The 23,525-nt window shown below is 36.4% G+C and overlaps 1 pseudogene; it reads left to right on the top strand.

The window, feature by feature from the left end:
- The window catches only part of LOC121449290, a 138,286-nt pseudogene that overhangs the window by 5,420 nt on the left and 109,341 nt on the right, over window positions 1-23,525 (top strand).

Genomic DNA, 23,525 nt, shown 5'->3' with positions numbered 1-23,525 from the left:
TTGTTTGTACATTAAAGAACAAACATGTAGAAATATATCGAACTCCTGACAAAAATAAATTGAAGAATAAGATGAATCTGGAGTGAACAGACTATTTCGTTAAGTTTATAAGTATTCATTTAGAATTTTATATATTCTTAGAATTCTTGTGGGATGTGTCAAATTTTTTAAAAAAGGAATGAAATGTGTTTCCTACTGTGTAAGATATATTTATATTTAGCCTAATTGAGAATAAAATAGATAAAATAAAATATTATTACAAGGAACATGAGAAGCTGAGACAAGGAAGTTCTTCTAGTATTGTTATTAAAATACTTTATGAGACTAGCTGATATGACCATCAAAATGCTGACAATAAGAGGAAAGATGTCAAAATGAATTAACCACATCCAGGAATGTGGGAAGACAGATATGGATGAAACATTTGAAGAAAGGAGGTAGGTAAATCTGAATCAATTAAAATACCTGAAAGCTATTGATAAATTTAAAAAAATACCAATTTTATTGACTTCTTTTTACAGAGTCAATAGAAGGGTAGACCAGAGATTATAACAGTGACCAGAGATAAATTTTAGGGAAGATAGATCAGAGCAATATGGCAGGTCATTAGCAAAGTTGGGGAGACAATGAATGTGGTTTCATACAAGTTGGATTTGGTTAACATTTATATTTGAAACCAGTTCATTAAGCTATCAGTCACATCGATACAGGGCCCAGAAAAAAAGGCTTCCATAAGACACAGAAAAAAGTGAGTTGTCTTTGTAAATATGGTAAGCAGAATCACTGCCAGGAGTGTAAAACTACTTTACAGCAAGAACTGGGGTTTACTAATCCCGCCATTTAAACTTCAACTTAATGAGAACAAAAACAAAGACAAAAATTGGACCCTTGTATGGACTTTGGGCAAATGACATTGAGAGTCAAATGTGGTGTTATGGTACTAAGAGTTGCAGGAAGCAGAGAGCATTAGGAATATTACTATTGCTGAGTGTTACCAGGAACGACTAAGTAGCATGACCAGTCTATGAACTGAGAATTCCCAGAGTTAGGGGAATGGCAGACTTTTAGAGAGCAGAAGAGTATTGCAATGGATAGTATAAACATTAACTGAGTAAAGCAATAAACTGAAGCCTAACATACATCTTAATCAGCATCACAATTCCTTTCTTAAAACATTAATTGTGCCATTAAAGGTAAAAATTACATTGATCTATTAAAATTGATGCAATCTCTGATGTAGGTGCAATGAATTAGTTCATGCGCAGTTTGGACATTCATACCTTGACATCAGAGGTTACAGAGAATGAAAATGCATACAGTTAAACATTAAATATCCTTTACAACACTGATTGTGTTGCCAGAGAGAACAGTAATATGACTATGTTCTTATGGTCCTCTGATTGTTGACTTGAATTTACCCCATTATTTCTTCCACGTTATACTTAGTTTGTCATTATCTATCAAACAGCACAATGACTTCGTTCTCCTAAGTTAGCAAAAGAATGATCTGGCTTTTTTCCTCCTTCTTTTCTTAAAGAAATATTGTGAAATCCTGGACCATGGTTACAGTTCATTGAGCAAATGCTTGTCTAGTATAAATGAGGATCTAGGTTCAATTCCCAGTATTGGGATAAATTCTTTTTAAATTGCTTTTCACAAAATTAAAAGTTAATGTCTACTTAAAAGAGAACAAAAGCAGTGATCTAGAAAATGACATTCCTGGAGTAAGTTGTTAATAATCACTATTTCAAAATAGAACAAAATAGCTGTTTTCTGAAAAATTGATTAGAAAGATTGTACTCATAGTTAATAAAATTCCATCAAGTCCAATGTTTGATGCTTCTATAGTACTTTCATTCTCAGAATAAACCCGTGTAAAGCAAGTGTAAGACAGCTAACTCTAAAATCAGGAATATTAAATCTGCATGTGTCTGTTTTTCACCACAACACAAACACACTTTGAAAAGTAATTCATAATGGCAAAGATCAGAATGCTCCACAATGGCTGCTGGGATTTTATTACAAATTCTATACTTTCATACACACTACTGTTAAAATATCTGATTGCACTCTTAGGGTGTGCTTATTATTTTAAATTTATTGTGATCCCAAAGGACATATGTGACTTAATAACATGGGATTGCCATTAGATTTTCCATGGAAGATCTTTGAAACTGGCAAATCTTTCTTCAAAGATGAGGGCTGTAAAGAAAGGCCCACCTCCTCCATCGTGTTTTTTTCTTCCTCTAGGTATCCCATTTATGTCATCTCACTTTGTATGAGTTTAATTTAAGAGATTCCAAGACTTCAGAGTCAGAAACAGCTTCAGCCAGTTTTGAAATCAAACCCTTTATTCTATTCATGTGACATCCTACTCTGTGTTATTGCTGTAGGCAGACACTGAGTCCCCATCTAACATGGTTATGAGAACACAGCTTTTTCTTAAATTTGAACTGCCCAGGGTTTGGCTCCTTGTAAGATGGTGATGTATCATTCCCCATTATCTTCCTATCACTGGTTTAAATTCTATCTTTTGGAGTCATGTGGAATAGGATATATTACACCCGATACAACAAACTTGCCCAACTTTGTCTAGACTAACTGGCACACGCAAGTAACGAGGATTAGGCTTATCTATAACTTACTCGCTGTTATATGCTTCAGAAAACACTGGAAGTTGTCTCATCATAATCCCTATAAATCTGCCTTGTAATCAAATTTTATTTTTAATAGGGTGCAGAGATAGCTCAGTAGGTAAAGTGCTTGTGATGTAGGGATGAAAACCTGAATTTATATCCCAGGCACCTACAACAAAAGCCAGGAACAGAGGCACATGTCTATAATCCATGTCTGCAATCATTGGAGACAGGCAGATCGTAGAGTTTAATGAACAGCTGGCCTTTACAAAGTGATGAGCTCTAGGTTCAGTGAGAGACATTGTGTAAGAAAAAGAAAGAGAACAATCAAGGAAGATACCCAATCTCTACAGTCACACTTACATACACACCACACACACACACACACACACACACACATACACACACACACACACAAAACCACATGTACACACATGTACATACACATAAATGATCACACACAATTTTGAATTCATTTTTCAAGCATATAAGCTCAGGACCAAGTGTTACCTTTTGTCATCAGTGCTGTGTGCTGTGTGTGTACGTGTTTTCAGTAATGTTGTAGAGTCAGAGATTTTTGTGAGACTAATATTAGTTAGTTAAGCCAAAGAGCTCCTCTTGAGAAGTAAGGGTGTGGAACCAAACTGGAATATATTCTCTTACCTGTTTAGATTTCTTCAGTGAGAAAGCACAGTGGTCATGGCACTCCAAGCTTGAGACTGAGATCATACTGGATTGCCACTAACTGGCTGACTCAATGCCACCCTTTGCTGGGTGTTGACAACGGAGTCATGGAGATTATAAATGAGGCAGGTCAGTTCTGATCTCAAACAGTATTTCAGAATTGTCAGCCACATGGTACAGTGATGGCAACCAGCATGTAGATGAGAGGAAAGGTTGTTTGAAAGACAATGGCCCTTATAGGGAGTAGTCATATTAAGAGACGTGACCTTTTTGGAGGAAGTGCGTCATTGTGGGGCGGCCCTGGAGGTCTCTTTTATCAAGCTTCACTCAGTGTGATGTCAGTGGGCTACATGTTGCGTTTGCATCATGTTCTGCCATAAAGATAATGGACTAAACCTCTGAAACTGTAAGATACTCCTAATTAAATGTTTCCTTTATAAGTGTTGCTGTCATCATGGTGTCTCTTCATGTCAGTAGAATAGCTGAGACAAGGTATTTGACGTCTTTTTCCTCATTGGGAAGCATAATTCATAACTGGTTCACCCCCACCCATACTTTTCTTTCTTCTGGTGCTTACACAGTGCCCTTAGAAATCTCTTTGACTGATTGAGTTTTGTGTTTGCTGCCGAGGTGAGAAAATTGGTTTCTTCCTTCTTAATAGTCCCAAACATTCTTATAGAGTACCACTGACTACACCGACCATGTAATGGATTAACTAACAAGAATTACTCATCTCCTAAGTCTCTTATGATTACTAATTCTACTGCCTGTTTCTGTGGTAAAATGTAACTGATATTAAGTAAACTGGAACACTTCTGAAAAGATCAAATTTTGAGAAAATGTAGAAGACAACTTCTTTTAATCTGGAAGTGAAATAAGGTAGTAAAAATGAAGTATTATATAATAGCAGCAGACTGTTAGTAATTCCAAAATAGGCAAAGCAAGCGTTGTTTTTGCTTATATACCTGCAATACAAGGTGTATGTCTTCACTCATGTTAAGAGAAAAAAGGACATAACACAAAGACACAAAGCTTGGAACCAAGTTCCCAAAAGGAAACCAGTCCATTGGTGAACAGTGTTTAAATTTGGGCAGACTTGGTAAATGCATGACTTTAGGCAGGGTAAATCTTACCATTAGGATATCCATGGGAAATAAACATAAAGAGTATGGCTTGATGTCCTGACTTCTGCTCTTTCTCTTTCATTCTTGTATTTGAAGAAATCCAGCTAGCCAAGGTCTCTGTGTAAATCCTTGAGCACAGAGTGTCTCTGATGCTAAGGATTTGAAAACCTCAGCTCTTTATTTTTCTGACATAACACAGCTCAAGTTCAAGTGTTCTCTCTCCTCCGTGCTTCCCGTTTGCTGTTTTGCCCATCTTTCCTATTCCAGTTTCCAGTGCTGCAGTCCCTCTCTCAGTGTGTCCTTTGTCAACCCCTTCCTACAGCCCATCTCCCAGAGTTTCAAACATACAGACAGGTGAATCCCAAATCCATCTGAATCATCTTTATCCATCAGTTCTATAAACCACAATGATACCCAGATCATTTTACCTGAAAAATCCAGTAGCCTATCAAATTCTATAATTCTTCAACAGAAATCCTCTCTCTTTGTTTCAGATCTCAGCTTTGTCTGATATAAATTTACATTTAAGAATTTCCTGTTAATATTTTATAACAATTACATGTTTGTTGGGTGTTTGGAATGTATCATGCTATTGTGAAATTGCCTCACTTAAGAAATTTGTATCAAATGAACTTGAAAATGTTTTCAGATGATAAAATTTACCCAGAAAGGCTGTTGTAAAGATGAAATATACACACTGTGTGTAAAAATCTAGGGCAGCAATTAATATATAAAAGGAATGTGACAGATAAATAAAAAATAAATAAATTTATTAGAAGTCGGCTTAGATATGGAAATTCTACTTTTCTTTTATTCTATGTAAATTTTGTATGTCTATACAACATATTGTATTCATTTCTATATCTGAGACCTACCTTATGCTCTTTCTCCTCTTCTTTCTTCTCTTCCTTCTGTAATCCCTATTCACCAACATCATGCCCCCTTTCTTTGTCTCGGTGGTAATGGCAAAATTTGCTAAGTGACTTAGATTCAGTTTCAAAAGGAATACCGCATTGACAATTATTGTTTGCTCTCTCTTTTTAAAAAAATATATCCACTGATTTCAGTTACTGTCGTCCATTGATAACGTGGGTGTGGAGCCATCTACTAGAATATGGGGAACCTAACAATGGCAAGGCTCCCAAAGAAAAATGATTCTTCTTACCCCAGTAGACACAAACTGCCAATAGTTCCTCAGGGATGGGGGAAGATTTATGAGCCCTCTTTACATCTGTACTGAGATTTGTCTGGTTGATTTTTGCAGGTCTTATTTAGATTTCAAGAGATAATATCATTTCATGGTTATATCAGTCATAAAATTTCCAGAAGACAGCATTTTATAGTTTTCATCTCCATCCTTGGCACCTACATTCTGCCCCATCTTCCTCAATGCTTCCTGAAACTCAGTGGGTAGTGACTTGATAAAGATGTTCAGCAAAAGGGTCTTACCATGTAGTTATGATGGGTTATCAAAAGCAATACCAATAACTTGTATTGGAGACCTTCGGGGTGTACCTGACCAGTAACTTATAGGGAGATATCTTAGTCCTAGCACTGAAATTTTTGTTTAATAACTTAATGATTTATGAGATTAGTATTGCCTATTCTTGTAGGGTAACTCCTGTTCAAACAGAACTTGAAATTTTTCTATTCCACTTGACCACCATTGTATTCTACTTTCAGGCTTTGACTTGAAAACTTCAAAGCCCCAAAGACTATCATATGTGCATTTAAAGAGATTGGAGCAGTTTACAGTGATCTGTTTTGGGGGCTGTAAATGTTAATTAAAAGAATAACAAGATGGAGCTGGACAAACAAGCTATTGAAGCTCAATATCCTTCTTTATTAATGCAGAGCTTTCTTGTTCCTTGATCTGTGAAAGCAAGTTAGAAGCTACACAGTTTATGTGTTCCCTGTCTCATCTCATGCTAGGGTTTTCAAAAACACTTGTGAATCTGTGATTGAAAGCATAAGTCTCAAGTAAGCCCTTGCTGGGATTGGCAAGAGTCAGCACTGTCTCCTTTCAGTTCCTTGTAGACTTAGAGGAAGATTGTCTCCCAGTCAAAGAAACTGAGTGTTCCTTTCAGGAGATGTCACTGTGAAACCACATTATAGATCTGCAAAAGGTTGGCAAAAATGACTTTCCAAGGGCCAAAGATCTCAGGGATGATATTAATGGTTCATTTGGTCTACTTTATAACAGAGAAATATTTCTAAGGATATGTTGGGCAAAGAAAACATGGAATCATAATAAAAAGCCGTGTTAAAAATAAGAACATACGTTATGCTTTGACTGTTTTAGTCATCGGTCTGTCAATTGGGAACTGTCAGATACTGACTAAAAAGCAGATTGCATAGATTTGCCTGAATGGCATCATTCAGAACAAAAGACAGAACCAGCCTTCCTAATTTAAATTACAATAAGATTTCAAGACAATTAAAATCTGCTTTGAAAATGTTGAACTAAAAAATAATAGCTTATTTCATCATCTTAGTGATATCTCATGTATACATCTAGTGGGAGCAGACCTCATGTTACGGGACTGAAATAAACACTGTAGTTCAAACCCTCTTTTTTTTTTTTTAAATCAAAAAGTGCTTTATGTATACCACATACCCTGCAATTATCCCTGCCTGTTTGAATGACTGGGGACTCAGGGTGATTATTTACAATACAAAAGTAAGAGACCAATTACGGAGATGACCACAGAACTACTTCTCAGTCTTGGGATAGCTACTGGAGGAACAGGAGAGGAAGAATCTGAGAAATGATTAAGAACACCAAGGTAACTAAGGACCACAAGGATCGCCACTTGAGAAGTAAGTTTGGGTTCTCTGGGAGACTATTGAAAGAGTTCCCACCTTCCTCAAGTAACACAATCCAATGTGATCACTGGGGACATGACACAAAGGACTGATTAAGTGGCTCAAAGTATCTTTTCAAAGTTATAATTAAACAGCCAACCAGCTTCAAATCTATAAATTTATTGACTTATATGTGTTTTTATATCAGACTGTGTCATAGACGCTTTATGTATGTTCAACCCATCCTCCCAAAGACATGTCCAAAAATATTCAATTAATTCTGTACAATGGCTTAAATGAGATTTAAGTTCAGTATATTTTCTAAAGAAAATTAAAACTCCATCATTGGGAAAAATATCTAGTTAACAGTTGTAACATAATACATTTGAAAGCTATTTTTCAGTTTAGATAAAATTTGGTTAAATGGAAAAGCACACCAGCATGGATGACTACCTAGTTATTTTCCTTGAAGGGGCAATTATAAAAAGAATCCCTGACTTATCGCTAATACACTTTAATGTGAGGTTTGGTAAGTGGGTGCAGTGTGGGATGTTGGACTGCCCCACTGAGAATCTTGAATGTAACTTATCTCTACTCAAGAGTCTCAAGCAGGGAACTGGAGGAAACTGGGCGTTTCTGGGTCCTACATTACTAATTCTTTAATCAAAGAGGAGCCCACTTGACTTCCAACATTGAAAGACTTCTGCTCTGAGTATGCATGAGTAGTTAGAGAAATAAAAAAAAATATAGGAGTAGAAAAGACCTGGTTTGTGTGGAGAGAGAAAGGGAGGGGAGGAAGGCAGATGGAAAGGCTGAGAGAAAGCAGGGAAGGGGGAGGTGGAGGAGAGGAAGGAAGAGGACAAAAGGTGGATAAAGGACTGAAGAACATTTTTTCACATTGCTTTTTGCAGGAACTATAGTAGCTACATAAACAGAACAATCTCCCAAAGCCTAGAAGAACAACCAAAGAAAACACACACACACACACATACACACACATACACACACACACACTCAAACACACATACAGGCACACATATGCACACACAAATGCACACACACAATTCTCTCCTCAGTTTTCTCTAGAGTGACTAAATAGAAAGGCTGTTCAATGAGACTATTATTACTGACTGGGCATGTTCCCTTTTCAACAAAACTGGTCCTTGGGAAAAGTTTTTAGCCCCCATGGAAAGCAATCACACACAGAAAGTTCTCTTCCTTCACTCACTTGAATGACTGAATAGCTAAGAACCAAATATCGTAGCTTAAGCTATAAATGAATAAATCAAATACTATCTAAGTACACAGAAGAAGCTTAAATAGAATTAATGTTGCATTTTGATTGTGATTACAATTATATGAGACAAACATCTAAAGTTTATCCTTTCAAAAAGAAATAAAACCCAGCTTTAGACTTCTCCTCAAAATGTTGTTTGCAATTCTTTTTATGAAAATTCTAAGGTAAAAAAAGATTATGTCATCATTCATCAAAAACAACCAGAACATTACTACATAGACCCCTTAGTAAACATGATTTTCCAAACCATATTATAGATTTTGAAAACTATCTCTCTCATGAATTACCTAAATTAATGAGATGCAAAATTACAAGCAATAATATGTCAGGTCAAAGTACTAAATGAACTTTTAAGAATGTAAAGTTTGCTTGAACTTATGCAGAACTATTAATTGAACCAACATATATTGCTATGAGTAGCACTCCAATATGCTATACTAATGAAAAATATAAATTTCACCTAATTCCCTGTCTTTGGTTTAGGGACTGGATATTGATTATTGATTTATGTTCATCTCTGATAAGAACAAGACTGCTGGAATTTTCATTCAGTGTTGGTCAAATTTAGGGCAGTTTTAGGAATGTTACTTAAACCTTTCCTACTTTAGTCATTAAAAAGGTCAGGCATGGTGTTATTTGCCTACGAATCCCAGCAATGGTGTGCGTGACGCAACAGGTCTGTAGGGCATTCCAGGTTCCTTATTTCAAAAAGCCAAGGCAACCCCAATAAAAAAGAAAAAAGCAGAAGGAGAAGGAGGAAAAAGGAAGACAGGTAGGAGGAGGAAGAACAGCACCATAGGTGCTTGATTACAGAATCAAGAGTTAAGAGAACCACATGACAATTGCTATGAAATCAAATTTTCCAGTAAAACCAAATATGCAAATTGAGAAACTGGAAGTAGTGCTTAGAGAGGAGCTAAGGAACAAAAGAACTCACAGGACTTTCAGGATAGGGCATAGCTTGTCAACCCTAATACTCAGACTCAATCCTAACACTAACATTGAGGAACATATATTATGAATGTATTTCATGTTTCTGAAATATTTGGAGATCTTTTTTATAATATGTTTGTGGCAACATTAATGATATTCCTTATATCCTACTGTGTTTCTACTGAGTGTGTCCTTCCTTTGTAGCCTCTGTGTTTTCTGGCTGAAATTTAGTGATATACCATGACTAAAATAATCTACCCAGATTAGATATTATTCTTATTTAAATTTAACCACCCAAAATACTAGTTGGAGAGAATGATTCTGGGAGGAACTAGTTATTTTCTACAGGGAAATGTTTGAGTTGGGAAACAGTAGACCTCTCTGGGAAGGGTCAGTGTTGTGGATTATTCCCTCCCTCCATAAAACAAGTGCCAACTACTTCAATAGATGTAAATGCCAGCTGAAGTCATTCATCTTCTAGACTGATGAGTAGGAATTTTCAGCTCTCAAACCAGTGTATGTAAATGCTAATAGAGTCAACTTCTTTTTGTTTATGCTAACCTGATATTAACTTTGAAGGTTTATTATACTGAGTTTCAGAAAACTTAATATTTCAGCTCTAGTTTGACGTATCTACTCTAGCATCAATCCTTCATATCAAAAATCATTCTACAAGAATGATACAGGTACTTGCATGTTTTCATTACATGGAATGGACATTTTTTCATACTCTACCAAGTGGCATCTACGAATTTTAATTGGTTCTGTGTGGCACTTCGTTTTGGTCCTTATTTCAACTGCTACTGAGAATCCTATGTCTCTAACAGGTGCACCACAAGTAACTGATCTTTTGCCCATCCTTGTTGGTTTACAGGACTCCATGATCAAAAAGGTAAGATGGAACTCTCTTGGCCTTAGGCTTATCTTTGTAGCCTATTTCTTCTCTCTTTGCCCACCTACTTGGTAAAGGATATAGTATCTCAATATCCACTAACATTCCTTGAAGCTTCCATTATTTACCCCGTCCTCAAGTCAACTTGAAGAATAAGAGAGAGGGAAATCCTCATTGTAAATCTTCTAGTCCTCACCAACTCCCTATATTCATGAGGATTGACCTTGCCCAATGACAATGCACTCTTTTGAGTGCCTTAATTTCATAGTTTGAGTTCTTTAGTTTTAGTTAAATTTTCTGGAAAGTGACAGAATACCTGAAGTGAACAATTTTCAGGAGAAACAATGTGTTTTGGCTCCCAGTGTCATAGGTAGGCCTGAAGTGAGGCTGAAAGTCAAAGGTTGGAAAGTGGAAAGTGTCTAGCCTAGAATATTAAAAGTAGTCACATCTAAATTTTCTTTTGTTCCGTATCTTATTACCTTAGCTTAAAGTATTTTGTCTTTTCACTCAGTGTCTATTCTATTGTGTTACTAAGAAGGGATCTATCTATATGTGGAGTGTTCCATGTAGGTCAGGATAGCCACCAACTTATCTCAGGCAAGGATGTCACGAATTTCTGCTTAATCATAATCATCTCTGACAGACTGAGATTCTAGGCTTACACTGCCATGTCTGGTCTTATGAAGTTCTGCTATAGTCCATAGCAGCAGCTTCCTACCTGCTATGGACTATTTTACCGACTACATTCCCAGCCCCAGAGACTGATTTCTAACCTTTGTCTTTTTTTCGTTAGGCTTTATGCATGGTAGACACACATTTGCTTTACTATTGATCATTAACTCAGCCCTTCTCTTTATGTTTTCTTTTTCTCCTTTCTCTTCTTTCTCTTCCTTTCTCTTCTACTTTCTTCACTTGTTCCTCTTTTCCTTCCTCCCAGAATCATTTCCTCCCTGCAAAATTTACTTGAACGTTGATATCTATGCTATATTTTTTTCATTCTGGGAAAGATTGGCATCACTTTTAGTTTAATAATGAAGCACCTATACTTGGGAGTGCTTGGCTGCTCTCAGCTAATTTTCATTAGCCAACTGTGAGTGTGGCATATGAAGAAAGTCTTTGCCCACTTACTTCTTATCTCTTCCTTTATTTATGCATGAATCTATTCATAACAAAGCAAAAAACCAAAACTATAAATACAAAATGCAGTTAACACTAGATTGCTGAATGCAGATAGGATCCTTGTTTTGTGTGCTTAACTCCAGTGTTTCTGATGAGGTTGAAGTGAAGGGAATAATATAGTCAATTGGTGAATATAAAATCAAGTAATTAAGTAATCTAATGTACAATAATATAAAATTCTATGAAATAATTAAATATAGAGCTACGAGGACTGATGTCAAAAGAGTAATTTTTTTATGAAAAATTTCTGCCTCCTCCCTGCCTCCCTTTTCCCTCCCCCTCCCCCCATACCTCACTCCCCTTCCCCTCCCTCTTCAGTCCAAAGAGCAATCAGGGTTCCCTGCCCTGTAGGAAGTCCAAGGTCCTCCCCCCTCCATCCAGGTCTGGGAAGGTGAGCATCCAAACAGACTAGGCTCCCACAAAGCCAGTACATGCAGTAGGATCAAAACCCAGTGCCATTGTCCTTGGCTTCTCAGCAGCCCTCATTGTCCGCCATGTTCAGAGAGTCCGGTTTTATCCCATGCTTTTACAGTCCCAGTCCAGCTGGCCTTGGTGAACTCCCATTAGATCAGCCCTACCGTCTCAGTGTGTGCATGCACCCCTCATGGTCCTGACTTCCTTGCTTATGTTCTCCCTCCTTTTGCTCCTCATTTGGACCTTGGGAGCTCAGTCCAGTGCTCCAATGTGGGTCTCTGTCTCTATCTCCATCCATCACAAGATGAAGGTTCTATGGTGATATGCAAGATATTCATTAGTATGGCTATAGGATCGGGCCATTTCAGGCTCTCTTACCTCAGCTGCCCAATGACCTAGCTGGGGACATCTCTCTGGACCCCCAGCTGATAAACATCTTTAGTAATGTGGCAGGATACAAGATCAACTCCAAAAAATCAGTTGCCCTCCTATACACTAAGGATAAGGATTCAGAGAGGAAAATTAGAGAAGCATCACCTTTTACGATAGCCACAAATAGCATAAAATATGTTGGGGTAACTCTGACCAAGGAAGTGAAAGATCTAATTGACAAGAACTTTAAGTCTTTGAAGAAAAAAATGAAGAGGTACCAGAAATTGGAAGGATCTCCCTTGCTCTTGGATTGGGAGGATCAACATAGTAAAAATGGCAATTCTCCCAAAAGCAATCTATAGATTCAATGCAATCCCCATCAAAATCCCATCAAAATTCTTCACAGACCTTGAGAAGAAAATAATCAACTTTATATGGAAAAACAAAAGACCCAGGATAGCCAAAACAATCTTATACAATAGAGGGACATCTGGAGGCATTACCATCCCTGACTTCAAACTCTATTACAGAGCTACAGTTTTGAAAACAGCTTGTTATTGGCATAAAAAGAGAGAAGTCGACCAATGGATTCGAATAGAAGACCCGGATTTTAATCCACAAACCTATGAACACCTGATTTTCAATAAAGGAGTTAAAGTATAAAATGGAAGAAAGAGAGCATCTTCAACAAATGGTGCTGGCATAACTGGATGTCAACTAGTAGAAGAATGAAAATAAATCCATATCTATCACCATGCACAAAACTCAAGTCCAAATGGATTAAAAGAGTAACTTTATAAAAAGTGGTCTTTTAATTAATGTCTAAAATGTAGACATTAATTAATTTTCTTTGAATGAGCTAGAAAGGAGAATGGCAATGGAGCAATAGAACGATAATGGTGATGGTTAATATTATCAACCTGGTAGGGTCTAGGACCAGTTAGGAGACAAGCCTCTAAAGAAGCCTGTGATAAATGACATAGATTAGGTTGACCAAGAAGGAATGCTCCACCTCAACTAGGTGTGGCATATGCCATAGGCTGACATCTTGAACTGAATAAAAAGAAGACAGGCTAAGCATGAGCTTTCTTTCTTTGTTCTTATTTTTTTTTTTTGCTTCTTGACTGATGTTATGTGACCAATTGCCTTAGACTGCTGCCACTATGACTTTATTACATTGCACCCTCAAATCATAACCTTCAAATATCCTTCCCTCCTTATGAATTTCATTCATCACATGTTCCATCACAGCAAAGATACAAGAAATAATATACTAATAGAGAGTTTTAAAAGAAGCACAAAAGTCCAATGTGCCTATTTTGAAGATCACTCAAGTTGCTTTGTGAAGACTGAATATCAGTTTTTCCAAAATATAAATTTTGAAGAGAGCTTTCTGGCCTTTTGAGTGATTGCATTCCTGAACTAGGCCAGTTCAAGAGCACTAAACAACAAGAGTGGTAAACTAGACTAATTTAAGCAGTATATGATAGACAATGGAGATGCATGTGTCAAGGCTGCTACCAAATCTTATCACATAGTAGTTTCTATGCTGCTGTAATTTATGTTGATCTGCCAGACAGCAAACTAAAAATGTGATTGTTGATTTTACTCCACAGAATCTATATTTTACATCCTCCTCTGGTGTTACTCTCCTTAAAACAAAACTTTAAGATGCTTCTGGTTTCCAGTGTATTCATTGCAAAGCGAAGGAAGGACTTTGGACCCTTCAAGCAATGTTTGAATATTTTCATTCTATTTTTTCCTATGACAAATGTAACCATTAGAGTCTTTCTCCCTGTTTCCTGGAGAAAGATCTGGCACAGCAGTAGGATTCTTTTTTTTTTTTTATAAAGATACCACCTGGAATGCCAAGCATGGATTGATTGCCAACTGTCTGTTGTATGCTATGATGAACATAAACCACAGTTTCTCACAAGTGAAAGCCTAGATTTTTACTTGAAATTATGTTTCAATATAAGATTCCAGGTGGCCCTGATAAGCAGCTACCACTTACTCATCAGTTGTTTTTATCACAGAATAGAACCACATACATACACAATGATAAGGATATCTTTTCTGCTATTGTAAGCCTATATCATAATATTCACAGATTCTGTGTGTGTATACGTGTGTTAAATCATATGTATTTTCTAAGGACTAATTTGGATCTTTGATTACAGAAGCCATTTACAGCATTTACAGAGAGCGTTTGGCTAGATTTCTATGAATACACAATGGCTGCTGATATTAAAACATGCTTGATTACAGAAAGTTGGTGTTGCCTTCTCAATGATATCTATTCTGCCAAAAGTTTTAAAATTTGCAAGAGCTGCTCTTCTCGTGCTCCTATTATCTTATATTTTCTATACTACCTGAATAACTTTAGTAGACCACATGCATCATTTCATTGCTTACCCATTGTCTTTCCCTCAACTAAGAGTGTGCACAGACCTCCTTGCACTTGATGATGTACATATCATCTGGTACATAGTTGGTACCCAACGTTTCTGCACAAGTGCCTTTCCTGGTAGATCTTTATTCAGAGGAAGTTGAAGGATCAGCTATATAGGTAATACTTATGACATCTTTCTCTGGGTAAACTTTTATGACATCCTATCATCTAAAAGATGTGGTTCAACTTTTATGTTTCAATATTCAAACTGTCTTCCAGCTTCTACTTTTCCCATAGAGCAATCTGATTTCTAATCACAGAAAAACAATATTAGTATTATTTTATATGGTGTTATTCTATCAACCAAATAACTATTTTTTGTATATTCTTGGAATCATAAAATATAAAGGAGTACCTCAAAATGCAACACACCATTTGAAACTGCACACATTTTTATTCAATATAAGCATTGTGTTGGACAGCTCTGACCCAGCCTGATCTCAGCTGGACTCTGTAGGGCTGGTTCTAGGTAGTGGGTTGGAACTGCATCCGCTGCTTGTGTTTCTCTTTTCCCTTTAGTCTGGCATATTCCAAGTATATTCTTCCATTTTTGCAGATTACTAAATGTCAGTAAACACACTTAACCACACCAATACATTCAGGGACTCTGCTTGCTTCATAACTACTCTCTTCCACTGACTAAAGTCTGGCAAATAATCATGGCCAAGAACAATAGAGAAATCTGTTTATGTTGCACGGTAAGGAGAAGAAGAGGAGTCACTATTTTATGATCAGCCCTACATGCAGAAACACTCGTCCACTTCCTTTCTGTTGGTTGTTGTTGTTGTTTACTTGTTTTATTTCATGATCTCGATTAACTGTACATGCTTCTGTTATCATTTCACATTTGGCCCCTCTTCTGAACTTTAAACTTCTAAGCAAAGAAGGACTTTTCTATTAAGACTCGCATACCTAATGCCAATAATAGTGACATAAATAAATGGAGCTGTGCATTTCAAAGTAGATTCTATCAATATCTGTTTTCTAGTCTTGTAAAATAGGAAAAATACTGTATCAAAGTTAAAAAAAAACCCATACTGTGTTTAGTGTACCTATGCAGTGTTGTTGTTAAGAACTAACCAGAAGGTGGTCTGAAATTAAGTCTTATAATAAAAAAAAGCACAGTGAATGATATAGGATTCACAACTGCCTAATTATTTCTCTTCTTTTGTTTCTTCTTTTTTATTAAGAAATTTTTAATACAATCTTTTCTCACTTTATATAGCTTTCTCCATTCCCACTCCCACCCCTCCTCCTGCTTCCTTTACTTCTCCCCCACCTCCCCATCTACTCCTCAGAAAGGGTAAGGCTTCTCATGGGAAGTCAACAAAGTCTGACACTCCACTTTGAGGCAAGAGCAAGGCCCTCCCTTCTGTATCTAGTCTGAGCAGGGTATCTCTCCAACAAGAATGTGCTCCTAGATACCAGTTCAGGCACTAGGGATAAATCCTGGTTCCACTGCCAGTGGCCCTACATATTGTCCAAGTATCATAACTTTCTCCCCTATTCAGTGGGCCTAATTTGATTCTATGCAAGTTTACCCACTATCACTCCAGATTCAGTGAGCTCTCACTAGCTCAGATAAGCTGTTTCTGAGTATTTCTCTTTTTATTGATTTTTATTAAGCTCTATCTACATTTTCTTTGTCCCCCTCTATGCCTTTCCCCTCCCCTACAACCCTCTCCCAAGGTCCCAGTGCTCCCAATTTACTCAAGCGAGCTTGTCTTTTTCTACTTCCCATGTAGATTAGATCTATGTATGTCTCTTTTAGAGTCCTCGTTGTTGTCTAGGTTCTCTGGGATTGTGATTTGTAGGCTGGTTTTCTTTGCTTTATGTTTAAAAACCAGTTATGAGTGAGTACATATAATAATTGTCTTTCTGGGTCTGGGTTGCCTCACTCAAATGATGTTTTCTAGCGTGATACATTTGCCTGCAAATTTAAGATGATATTTTTCTCTGCAGTGTAGTACTCCATTGTGTAAATGTACCACATTTTCCTTATCCATTCTTTGGTTGAGGGGCATTTAGGTTGTTTCCAGGTTCTGGCTATGACTAATCCATCATATAAACAAACTGAAAAATGAAAAATCACATGATCATCTCATTAGAAGCTGAGTAAACTTCCAACAAAATATAACATCCCTTTATGATAAAGGTCTTGGAGAGACCAGGAATACAAGGATCATACCTAAAGATGATAAAGACAGTATTAAGAATAGCAAGCCAACAGCCAACATCAAAATGATTTCTTAAAGGCAGGTGTACTGGCATTTCATTTGTATTTTAATAAATAAAGTTTGCATGAAGATTAGAGAGAGTAAAAGAGCCCCACTGTTCAGCCTTACAAATCAGGTGGTGGTAACACACACCTTTAATCCCAGTAGCCACTGTAGTTTCCATAGAACTAGGCAGTAAATGCCATTAATCCTAGTGATGCATGCCATTAATCCCAGCCCTAGAGAGGATTACAGAATGAGAGGAGACAGCTCTCAGGCACAGTCTCATTCTGAGATTCTTAGAGGCAGTATTGCCATTTTAGACTGAGGTAGAGGAAAGATCCAGTGACTGGATGTTTTGCTTTTCTGACCTTCAGGTTAAACCCAAGATTCTCTCTCTGAGTTTTTATTAATTGTGCAACAGGAAGGGGTGGAAATTCTCTTAAATTTTGATTTTATACTGAATGTTTTAGAAAGTGACATAAATATTTGGTGGTATTGTATATTGGTCTCTCCAGAATTGAAACATTCTGTCTTGTAAGGTGGAGGGAAGATCTTAAGACTCAGCAGGTGAACAAAACTTACAAGTACCCAGAAACTCCTGAAACTTTCAGTATTTTAGAAGCCCTGCCTACAGGGCTTTGGAGGTAGTAAACACTTATTCGAGAGAGGAGACTCTGACCACTGAGCGGCCAAGAGGCTTTCCTGACACAGCTATTACAATGCGGGTCCTGTGCTGGGTGTTCTTTTCAGTGGTGCAGCTGCCTTTGAGTCACCCATGCTCTTGCAAACAACCCCAATAAACTCAAGGGTTCACTAAGTTAGACTTGGGTAGAAAGGAGTCTTTGTTCTGTCCTGAGTGCTTTGTAAGGGTTAAATAGATGTTTGTTTGTTCATCTCTCCCAGAAAAAGCCACCTAGAAGGAAGTTAAGACAATAGAGTATTTTAGCTTTCTTTTAATCTCTGGCTACAAAATCTGTTTAATTTTCAAAATGAGAGTGATCACAACAATGGACAATGGAAAAATGTCTGAATTTCTTCTAGATTAATTGCTTCACCTACCCATCTATTTATATAAACAACTTGTTGGTCAATACTTTTGTGCATGTGGTTCTATTTTTGTCAACTAATTATGCCTTATTATACTTAATTTTGTTCACTTTCTAGTTTTAAATCTATATTAGCCTATTTCTGGTAGTGTAACAAAATTTCTGACTCTATATGTACACTATTTGAAAATGAACTCTGCTTGGCACACAGTTTTGGAAACTAAAAGTCCTTGATTGGGCAGACTTCAGCTTTAACCTCTGATGAATATGGAATTGTTGATAGCTCCTTATGAAGAACACATGTAAGAGGGGAACATGTGAGACAAGAGGACAGACATATTTTAGGACTTGATCTATTTTTTTTATAACAAATGACACTCTTGAAAAAATCACTCTGTAAAACCAGCATTAATCCCTTTTGAAAATAGTGATCTCATCACACAATTATTTTTACCTGACCCTGTTGGTTTCACTATCTTTCAACATCTGCAAAGGACTCGTACTCCACAATGTGAACCTTTGAGGAACACAATTCAATCATACAGAAATCTTCGCAGAATGCAAACATTTTTATATAAAATTTTATTAGCTTATTAATAAATTACATTTTGAACATTTGGTGTATTAGGTTATGCTTTGAAAGAAGACAGGGTGATGAAGAAATATCTAATCCAGTAAATATAGTCTTAACTGGCTTCAGATCTTGAAAGAAATCAGATGATATTTAAAAATAGTACATTCCAGTTCTACCTTAGAGCATTTTAGCCCAGTATACTGAATCAGCTAAATAAAGTACCCCAGATTCCCCAGTATGAGGTTACTGATCCATAGTGACTTAGATTAACAGATCCCTGAACAACATGCTTCAAAAAGTCAGTAAGCACACATGGCAGGAGGAGTCTCCTAGCAGATAGGTGCATTTTTTTTATAATCTCATCAATATCAAGATTTCTTATGTTGAGAATGTGCCTGTTTAAGGTTGTGAATCATGCAAATGGCATGATAGTTAAAGTATAACATCACGATTCCTTATATAAATAGGAAAAATGTTTCCAAAAATAAACAAATAAAACACCATAAAAGGAATGTTTTTGTATTGTGAATTTTTCAAATAAATTTATAAAGCAAAGAAGATAAAAGGAAGAAAAAAATATGTCCCATAAGTTCTGGAACTAGATATTCTTCCTGACTCCATTCCCATTCATAAACTTTTAATCTATTTCATAGGTTTTTCTTATGTCCAGAAATCATGGAGGAACTACAGAGAGGTTTTTTTTTTTCTTTCTATTATCTGTGTATCTATCTTAGAGAGGCAAAGTAACCTAATTACTTCATGTCAAATTTGCTCTTTGTGCCAAAATCTTTACCTGGGTTCACTGTAATTGAGCATCATCTGTTGAGTCTATGTGGCCAAAACCTAAGTCTTTTAGCAGGGTAAACGAGTGAGAGTACTTGCTATGCAACAAAACACAATATATCTGTGGTATATCTACTGATGCTTGCCAGAAAGCTGAACCTTAGTGTGAATAAATTTGCTAAATCCTTTCTTACATAGTAATAGTCCATATAAAGAATTTAGTTTGTTGACTGTAAGGCAGATTGTTTTTAACTATGGAAATCTATAAACTATATTTACTAGATCTTGTGATCATCAGCAATTTCCTTAAATGCAGCAATTAATTTCCTTATTCTTGAAACGGGAGTAATCTTAAGAATGTGTATCTACTTCATGTAAAGTAGTCGTAAGAGCAGTGTTCGTAGCATGAAACACAAAGTGATCATTAATAATCCAAACAAAGAATGCTTAGAAGACTATTTTGAAAATTAAGGAAGAAATCACATAAAATACTTAGCATAGGAGGAGACACTGCTAGATCACCAATGAAGTGCCTGAAAACAAACGAAGTATCAATAAATACTGTGCAATGATGAAGTGACAGAGAGTGGAAATAAATCCCACAGCAGGCTGCTACAACTAAAAGCAACATAGTCTTGAGTGGAAAGAGATGGGTGTTGTGGTGCTTTTCTTTCTAGTTATTGAATTTATTTGTTTCCACTTGTCTACTTTTAAGATTATCTTGTACAAAATTAGGAAATTCCCAAAGATACAAGGAGAGCTATTGTCTGTTCTTAGTTTTGTATTTGCAGTCAAGCTATAATTACTGTTTTAGTAACTATAAAATATATGTAAAGAGAATTCAGAATATTCACAAAAGTCTGGATATTTGTCACCATAAATGCAAAATATTGACATAACTTCATCCAGAAGTATTGAGATTAAGCAGTATTTAATGAACATGTAAAGTTTATCTTTTTATTAATTTCTTTTTAGGGCTTGCAGTGATTTCAAATTTAAATGTATTCTTCATTGTTCTTGGCTATAAAATTACATGTGCTTTAAACATTGAGGATGATCTTTATAAATTTTGGAATAATTTATATTTCTCTTAGTGTTCTTTAAGGCAAATAGTGTACCTTTTATGATAGCATCAACAGAAGATTAATCATGCTACCAACTGACTAAAACAATGACCATCACTGTGACAAGAAATCTGGAAATAAAAGATTCTTAGTACCAGACTCAGCATAAGTTAAGACAAGTACTTTATCCTAAGAACTCAGAGAGAGATGAACTTTTTCTTAAACACAGTGGTTTTGCTTCCTCTGATAGTCTTATGTCAGATATTTTTCACTGTGATAAAACTAAAGTGTTATATTTTTAAGATTTAAGATATTCATCTTAAAACTATATATATATATATATATATATAGAGAGAGAGAGAGAGAGAGAGACATTTTTATATCTTATTTTATATTATTAATTTTAGCAGTATTCATTCCCCTTACTCTTATTCTCCTCTATGTTCTATTGAAGCCTTCCACTCACATGTAACCTTCCTACTTTCATATCTTCTCTTTGTGTTTGGTCCATCGATTTTACTTAAAATGCTTTTTTTTCAGTATTAGTGGGGATTATTTACTGGAGCATGGGCAACTCACCATGCATTACAACACTGAAGAAAAAGGCAAATTCTTCCCAACCACCATTGGTTACCAAAGGCCCCTCAGTGAGGGATGGGGTCTTATAGGCCCTTTCCTCAGTTGGGATGAAATGATTAAGAGCTTGATCTCATGTAGAGCTTGTTCAGTAAGTTCATGACTAAAATGACTATGTCGTGTCAAGAACACACCATTGTGCTAAATTTCCCCATCATCCCACTCACGCTCACTTTCTCCCTTCTTCCACACAGATCCCTAGAAGAGGGAGTGTAGCTATCTTAGGTAGGTCTGAGCACTCCAGCACCATTTGTTATTGGCAGTTATAGCTTTATGTATTAGACACCACCTACATTGCTAGGAAGGCTTTCTGGTGAAGCCTGGGTAACACTTGGCTATGAGTATTTAAAAGGCAATTTGACAACATAGCAACTTAGCAAAAAAATAATAGCAGGTTTATCTTTCGAGCCAATGACTTCCAAAACATGGGCTTTTGATCATTTTTACTGTTCCTTCTTCTGGAACAAGCCAAAAAATGGAATCAGATAGTTGGTTATCACCATAATAGCCATGCCACTATTACATTATAGATCACATGCAGTATAAGGCACCAGTGCTCACAGATAAACATGGAGAAATTAAGAATGTTAATCATGTAGGGTTGGATTGTCTCCTCAGTAGAGGACATGAATACATGTTTTCCACCCAGAAAGCAAGGAGTGGAAGTTGTTAATGAATGTTTACCCAGATTCTCCATTTCTAGACGATTATCTTTAGTTTTGTTTATCAGTCAATACGACACATCATTAGCAGAGATGCCACATGGACTTTACATTCTGCTTGCCTTTATGCTATCTCTGTCAGAACAATACCAGATCTTAGACCCTTAAGCTCTTCAACCCATCTTCATCGTCACACTTACTTTGCAAAAGAGTTTCAATGTAGTTGTTACACATTAATCTTTTTTATACTCATCAAATTGAGATGGCTGTTATCAGAAAAATTATAGTTCTTAAATTTGTCTAAAATAAGCTCCCTGTTGTCCGACTTTAGAAGTTTAAGCCAGCCCAACTAAGAAGGAAAGTGAGTTTTCCTTCTTATCTGACACAGATAATTTCTCTGCTGGCTGTAATGCTTTCAGGAACCGTTAAACATGCTGTCTGGTAAGATAGTGTAAAGTAATGCCCTCAGTATTGTAGCTTATAGAATTCATAACTATATAAGACTATTGATGACTATTCTCCCCCAGCCTTTTGTGTAATATCTTCTGGCACTAACATGATTCTTTTATAGCCTATTGCCAAGTTTCCTGGTGTTTTTGGCAACTTGTACTTAGCATCAAGTACTGGTTGATAAGCAAGGGCAATGACAAATGCTTGTATTGCTTTCAGTGTGTCTGAGGCCACATTGAACAATGACTCTCAGGAAGATGCCACACATCTGTTCCTGAGATTTTTGTTTACTTGCCCATGTCTTCTAAGGGGACCATAAGTCCATGGATGGAGCTTAATTATGATTAAACTTTTCTTTCTTTAGATTACATTTTTAATAAGCATATGTCATAGTAGGTTTCCATATGACTTTTTCATATATCTTTGTTATGGGTACCTACTGTCCTCCCTGATCATCTTCCCTATTTTCTCTCAACCTTATCCTGATGTGAGATGTGATGTATGCTGTTGAATATGTTTTACTGCCATTGGTTAATAAAGTAGCTGCTTTCAGCCAATGGTGTAGCAGAATAAAGGCAGACTGAAAGGTATATATATATATATATATATATATATATATATATAGAGAGAGAGAGAGAGAGAGAGAGATACAGAGAGAGACAGAGAAACAGATAGAGAGACACAGAGAGAGAGACAGAGAAAGAGAAAAAAAGGCGGAGTCAGGCAGAAGGCCATGTAGCCACTGCCAGAGACATGCCTCCGCTGGAGTCTGCCGAAATTGTGCCGGTAGACCACGACCTTGTGGTGATGCACAGATTAATGGAGATGGGTTAGCTTATGATATGAACTATTTAGAAATATGCTTAAGCTATTGGCCAAACAGTATTGTAAATAATATGGTTTCTGAGTGTTTATTTCAGGTCTGGGCAGCTGGGAATGAACGAGTGGCCTCTCCCAACACTCTCCCTGTTTGGACATTCATGTATTTAATATTTCTACCCTTTATTTTTTCATGACTGATTTATTCTACTACACCCTTCTCTCCCTCTTTGGATTCCATTCTATCATTCTGACCTTTATGAACACTCAATGCTAAGCATACTATTCTAAAAATTTATATAAGGGAGAATATGTGACACTTGTCTTTTTTGACTTGGATTACTTCACTCAGTATAATATTTTCCAGATCTATTCATTATCCTGCAGGTTTCATAACTTCATTCCTCTTTCCATTTGAATCAAATTCCATTGTGAATATGTACCACATTTCATTATCCATTCATCTGTTGAAGAACTCTAGCTG

Source organism: Microtus oregoni, unplaced genomic scaffold (assembly GCF_018167655.1).
Source record: "Microtus oregoni isolate MIOR12 unplaced genomic scaffold, Mior012 000006F_ref0000085, whole genome shotgun sequence".
In the NCBI taxonomy this organism is placed as follows: domain Eukaryota; kingdom Metazoa; phylum Chordata; class Mammalia; order Rodentia; family Cricetidae; genus Microtus; species Microtus oregoni.
This window is presented reverse-complemented; position numbering and strand designations above follow the sequence as displayed.